The sequence below is a fragment of the Osmerus mordax genome, chromosome 26 (genome assembly GCF_038355195.1).
Source record: "Osmerus mordax isolate fOsmMor3 chromosome 26, fOsmMor3.pri, whole genome shotgun sequence".
In the NCBI taxonomy this organism is placed as follows: Eukaryota; Metazoa; Chordata; class Actinopteri; order Osmeriformes; family Osmeridae; genus Osmerus; species Osmerus mordax.
The window spans coordinates 938835-945168 of record NC_090075.1 but is presented as its reverse complement, the minus strand read 5'-3'; the positions used below and the strand labels follow the sequence as shown (position 1 = coordinate 945168).

At 53.6% G+C, this 6334-nt stretch overlaps 1 protein-coding gene across 2 annotated transcripts in view; it reads right to left on the bottom strand.

Moving 5' to 3' along the window:
* The window catches only part of tp63 (tumor protein p63), a 23880-nt gene extending 20205 nt beyond the window's left edge, over positions 1–3675 (bottom strand). For both annotated transcript variants that reach the window (XM_067229553.1, XM_067229554.1), the window contains exon 1: positions 3537–3675. The gene's annotated coding sequence lies outside the window, so the exon portion shown is untranslated. The remainder of the gene's footprint in view (positions 1–3536) is intronic.
* Between the last annotated feature and the right edge of the window lie 2659 nt (positions 3676–6334).

The following is a 6334-nucleotide window of genomic DNA, read 5'->3' as shown; positions in this document are numbered from 1 at the left end:
TAACCCCTTCAGATGCTCTTAAAAATACCTTCCGTTTAAAAGCCAGGAGTGTCTCTCTCCCCCAGGAGGTTAACACCAAACGCTGCCACGCTCAATCAACCCATTTGACGTCCAAGACAGCCTTTAATAAAGCTGGTGAAAGGTCAGGCTGGCTCCCAGGGGCCTTTGTCTGAGGCAAGAGCTGGAGTCAGCATCGCTGAGCTGGGGGGGCAGGGGGGAAGGAGAGAGGGAGAGGGGGGCAGGGGGAGAGGGGGGAGAGGGGGAGAGGGGGGCAGGGGGGAGAGGGGGAGAGGGGGGCAGGGGGAGAGGGGGGAGAGGGGGAGAGGGGGGCAGGGGGGAGAGGGAGGGAGAGGGGGGAGAGGGAGGCAGGGGGGAGAGGGGGTCAGGGGGGAGAGGGGGGCAGGGGGGAGAGGGAGGCAGGGGGGAGAGGGAGGCAGGGGGGAGAGGGGGGAGAGGGGGCAGGCGGGGGGAGAGGGGAGGGTGAGAGGGGGGAGAGGGGGGTAAAGGGAGGGAGAAGGGGGGGAGAGTGGGGGGAGAGGGAGGCAGGGGGAGAGGGAGGCAGGGGGAGAGGGTGGAGAGGGGGGGCAGGGGGGAGAGGGAGGGAGAGGGGGGAGAGGGAGGCAGGGGGGAGAGGGGGGAGAGCAGTGACCTTTACAGCCACGCAGCTAGCTGATAGCCTGTTGTCTCCGCAGAAGGAATCTGCAGGATGCCGCACGCATGTCTGGGATGGTTAGCATACAGACACCGTAACTAAGAGGCCGTTACAGACGAGGGAAAGTTTGTGATTGGCTGATGGATGGTGATGTTCACATTCTCCTCAGGGATTTATGTATCGTCCGACATCCAGGCCCAGACTTTCCTCTACGTCCATTGTAGTGGTCCGCTGGTTTTGGAACATTTGCAACAATCCTGCCTGTTGTGTTGATTCCTTTAGTTCAAATCAGAGGGCCTCCCGGGTCTGTAAGGACGACCTCGAGAACAGCTGTGTAATTCCTCTTAGTTAATTTAGGTTTGGACTACAGACTATTTCAAATATTAAAACTATGTTGGGACATTTACTTTCCTTAAAATAAATTTATTTTATGTTTTGCTAAAATTATTGTATGTTATGTAAAATTTTAACATGCATTTTTTGAATACATTTCGAAGAAGGATGTGTTGCCAGTGGTAACCAGCAAGGTCTGTGAGGGTCAGAACCTCTAGAGCCTTAGAACGTGGAACCCCACCCAGCCAACACACCGACAGGAGAACATCTGAACCAGAGTGTGGTTCTCCAGGTGGGGCTGTGATCCAGGTGAGCTGGAGTCTTGGTAGGTAGCAGAGGACAGGAACCAGGGGAGCCCTGAGGGGCATAGCTCCCATTCCTGAACCCTCTCTGGTGACCTGGGCTGGGGTCCCTGGGCTGGGGGCTAGGCGAGCTGGAGGGGGGCAGGGGTGGGGGCAGGGTGGTGATGAGTGACCACAGGCGAGGGAGGTATTAACAGCTCTTCTAGGGAGGGGAGGGGGAGGGGGGTGAGGGTGGGAGTGTTGATGGTTGTGGTGGGGAAGAGAGGGATCTATGTCCACCTTCTACCTGCTGAGGGGTGTGGTGGGGTGGGGTGGGGGGTGGGGGGTGGGGTCAGAGGCAGGTGATTGTATCTACATCAACACACCATTAAAGCAATTACCACCAAACAGCCAGGCCAGCCACATTGTGAAGTGCTCAGCCTCCTGAGAGGTGGGGTGAGGGTGGGGGAGGGTGGGGGAGGGGGAACCTAATACCTCAACACTCAGGGAGGGTGGACAGCACTCACTGACCCCCGGCCCCCCTGCCCCCCTGCCCCCCCCGCCCTCTAAAGACTGGGACCTGACACCTGCCATCAGCCAGCCGATCTTGCAACCCAACTCCCCTCCCAGCTCCGGCGCTGGACAACGTGTTTGATGACAAGATAGAAAACAGTCGATTTATCACCTCAGTTTGTTTTTACAGATTCTGTGATTCTGAAAAAATAATACACATCTAGATCTGTCTGGAAGAAAGATCTGGATTGTTCTAGATCTGCCATCCGCAAGACCAAATACACACATCTACCACCCTTTCAGGATGTTGCATGTGTGTGTTCTTGAACAGGTCTGTTATCTGACCCAGGGTTTGAACCCGTAGAGGAGGTGGCTGGGGTGAAGTCCCTGGCCCTGATCAGGACCACCACCCGACCCCTCTCCAGCTGCCTGTCCGGACCCCGGACACGACTGCTAGTTGGGACATTCATGGAACACCTGGAGTCAGGTGGCTGAGCGGTGAGGGAATCGGGCTAGTAATCCGAAGGTTGCCAGTTCGATTCCCGGTCATGCCAACTGACGTTGTGTCCTTGGGCAAGACACTTCACCCTACTTGCCTCGGGGGAATGTCCCTGTACTTACTGTCGCTCTGGATAAGAGCGTCTGATAAATGACTAAATGTAATGTAATGTAACACCGTCGGAATTTACAGCAACAAAAAGAGGTGAAAATGTATTAAAAAAATGTTGCACACATTTTCAAATAAAGCCAGGGTAAACTAAAACTAAAGCCGTGAAATTTATAATGTTATCAAATTGTGTCTTGTGATGTAGCAGGGATGCCTTTGACAGAAAAGTCTGCCAGTCTTTATTCAGCGCACTTCTCCAAATCAAAGCCAATCACTTGAATGCAAATCCAGAAGCATCAATCACCTGTCAGTCACAAAGCTGTTTTTTTCCACACTCAGATCATGTCGGTTAAGAATGGACACTGTACACCGTTAACAAAAGTCTCAATATCACTACCAGCGTCAGTGCAGGACAACAAACAGTGTGAGTCAAACCCCATCTGTGAGGCCTAACGAGCAGACTCCATTTCCTGCCTTGTTCCTGCCTTGTTCGAGCCCTCCACAACACCCTGTTTACATTCCCTCGACGTTGAATTCTCACTCACACCCAAAAACACAACCGCCCTTTTCAACACACACACACTCATAAGCACACACACACACTCACACAATGTCACTGAATTGAAACGCAAACAGAGGAAAATCAGCCGCCAAAACAAGAGTTGTTATTAAATTTGTTTTTGTTTTAAATCTGATAAGAGACAAGCTGAGATTTATAATTTATCTGATCCAGTTTAGTTTGTTTCTGAGCCGTTTTCAGGGGTTTCCATTCCACACAAGTCACTAAGAACGACCTAACAGATCAAAAACACAAACATACACCGAACCTTTTTTGTTTTAGGAAAATATTGTCTTAATAAAAAAATGTATTACGTTATTTAACGACTGGGGCCCATTCCGCCTAGTAACTATCCTTCTACATCGTCTACCCTCCGTTCCACGGAGGTTTGAGGAACCCACCACCCAGGGGCCCACTGGGTCTGTTACCAGGGGCCCACTGGGTCTGTTACCAGGGGCCCGCTGGGTCTGTTACCAGGGGCCCACTGGGTCTGTTACCGGTGGGCCCGCTGGGTCTGTTACCAGGGGCCCACTGGGTCTGTTACCAGGGGGCCGCCATCCCCTCTCCCCCGCTCCCCCCCCCCCGTCTTACCTCGCTGTACGAGGACGGCGTCCCTGTCTCCAGGTACAGCATGTTGGCGCTCAGGTTAAGCAGGGCTGCAGCTGTGTGCTCCACTGACTCCAGGGTTCTACAGCTCGCAATCCTTCTACTGTGAAAGAGTCCAGGATCAAACAGCTAACGGGACAGGTAGAGTCTCTACGGGAGGCTGGGGGGAGGCCCTATATACCTGGGACAGGGGGGAGGGGCTACGGAGCTACCTGGCCAATACCTGAGCACACACCCATCTCCTGGAGAAGCACCCTGTCTTCCTCCTCCTCCTGCTTGTGTCTGCAGAGAGCTGGTGTGTTAACACACAGGACAGCCCGCCGTACCATCTGAGATCCGACCAGAGCAGCACGCCGCCGTACCATCTGAGATCCGACCAGAGCAGCACGCCGCCGTAACATCTGAGATCCGACCAGAGCAGCCACGTTTGAGAGGTGAAAGTTAAAGGTGACAGGGAGGAGATGTGTCTGACTTCACGAAAACGTGACTTTCCTCGACTGAATAAGAGGTACATAATCAGTCACGGTGAAGGGGTATCATTAAGGATGTCACGGAACAGAACAGCAAGTGTTCAAATGAAAAGGTATGTCAGGAAACGTTAGAGATTAAAACTAAAATGTCCCTTTAGCCAATGCTTCATCCAAAGAATCACACAGGGGGGATTTGAACCCAGAACTTCATGAATAGTCAAACACTGAGCTAGTGAGACATAGGATGATACAGGATGACATTGAACTCCATGATGCCAGCTCTGGTCTGTCCAGGGCTGAGACGCCTAGCTTCTCTAGCAGGTTTAGTGACAGAGCAATCCTTCTCTCCCCTACTAAGCATAACAATATGCCCCCTCCCCCTCCCAGCCCCTCCCAGCTCCCAGCAGCCCAGGACATGGCCCTGGAAGCTTGGATCTACTAGAGGTAGAGATGCAGATCTGTTGTGAAAACATGCATGTTGTTTCAGGGAGGAGGAACTCTCGTCAGTTCACAGGGGTGGCCGGGGAGACGAGACAGACAGACAGAGAGACAGACAGACAGACAGACAGAGAGGCAGGCAGGCAGGCAGGCAGAGAGACAGACAGACATGCAGGCAGAGAGACAGACAGAGAGACAGACAGGCATGCAGGCAGAGAGAGAGACAGACAGACAGACAGGCAGAGAGACAGACAGACAGACAGACATAGAGAGACAGACAGACAGGCAGACAGAGAGGCAGGTATGCACACTATCATTTAGAAACCATTTATTGTGAAACTGCCAAGAAAAACGTGGTCTTCTTCATTTTCCATTAAGAGTTTAATCTAGATAATTTGACCTGTTCTGACACACATTTCTGTAGTCTGATGACCAGAGTCACAATGTTTAATTCAGGACAACTTCCATGCTGACCAGACTGCAAATGCTAACCTGAGGGCGGAGGGTGAGGAGAGGAGAGAGGGGTGAGAGTGGAGTGTGTGTGTGTGTGTGTGTGTGTGTGTGTGTAAGGGGGCGGGTTGCATGACTGCAGGGACAGAAGGTGAAACTTCAGCCCTCTGGTCAGAACCCTTTGAAAGCGTCGCTAATCTGAACACTGACCTGGAGTCAACGTCTGCAATCTAAGGGCCACACCCAGACCACAGACCCCAGACCCAGGCCCTAGACCCCCAGCCTCCAAACCCCCAGCCTCCAGACCCCCAGCCTCCGGTCCCCCAGCCTCCAGACCCCTAGCCTCCGGTCCCCCAGCCTCCGGTCCCCCAGCCTCCAGACCCCCAGCCTCCGGTCCCCCAGCCTCCGGACCCCCAGCCTCTGGTCCCCCAGCCTCCAGACCCCCAGCCTCCGGTCCCCCAGCCTCCGGTCCCCAGCCTCCATCCCCCCAGCCTCCGGTCCCCCAGCCTCCGGTCCCCCAGCCTCCATCCCCCCAGCCTCCGGTCCCCCAGCCTCCAACCTCCCAGCCTCCAACCCCCAGCCTCCCAGCCTCTGATCCCCCAGCCTCTGATCCCCCAGCCTCCAGCCCCCCAGCCTCCAGGTCAGCCAGGTTGCACAGAGACCATTCCAACATCCTCCTGCACAACAACGGCCTCTTTTGAAGCCCATAATTAGTTTAGATAAACAAACTCGCAATTGTGTTAAATAGGCAGTGGCTGAGGAGCTGAAGAGAGGTTGGGACTCTTGCAGCGATGGAGTCCAAACAACACAGCCAAAATTTACTACTGCTTAGAGACGCTGCTCTCTGCGAGAGAAAACATTCTAGGCAAAGCTCACATTTCAACGACTCAAGCTTAAAAAAAAAAGAAAGAAAAAAAAGAACTTGAAGAGTGTTACAAAGACCATCGCCTTCACCTCAGGCCCAACCCCTGAGGTGTCGAAGCCAGACCAATTAGCTGGTGACATGCCCCTAAGACCAAGGGACAACACTGTTGACAGAGGCGCTATCAGGTTAGCGTTAGCTAGCAGGAGAACCCCCCCTCAACATCCCCCCAGCCTGTATAAGCGTCATAAACATCAAACCTCTAAGCATAGGTTCAAGTATTTACAATTGACTTCTTAAGTCAACAAAGAGCCGGGGTTCGTTAGAGAGCCTCAGGTGGCTAGCAGCAGCCCAAACGACCCACCCAGTAATCAGTGATGACAGCGCCGGTCCAGGTGACAGGGGGGACCGCCCCACAAAGACCCTGGCCCCAGGGGGAATCCCGGAGGCTGCTGGAGGCTCTAATACGCTATTAGCACCCAAACAAAAGACCCATTCCGGTGTGGAATGAAGGATTTAGAAATCGATCGAACGACGACGGTAATTATCTGACGTGGCTTTTC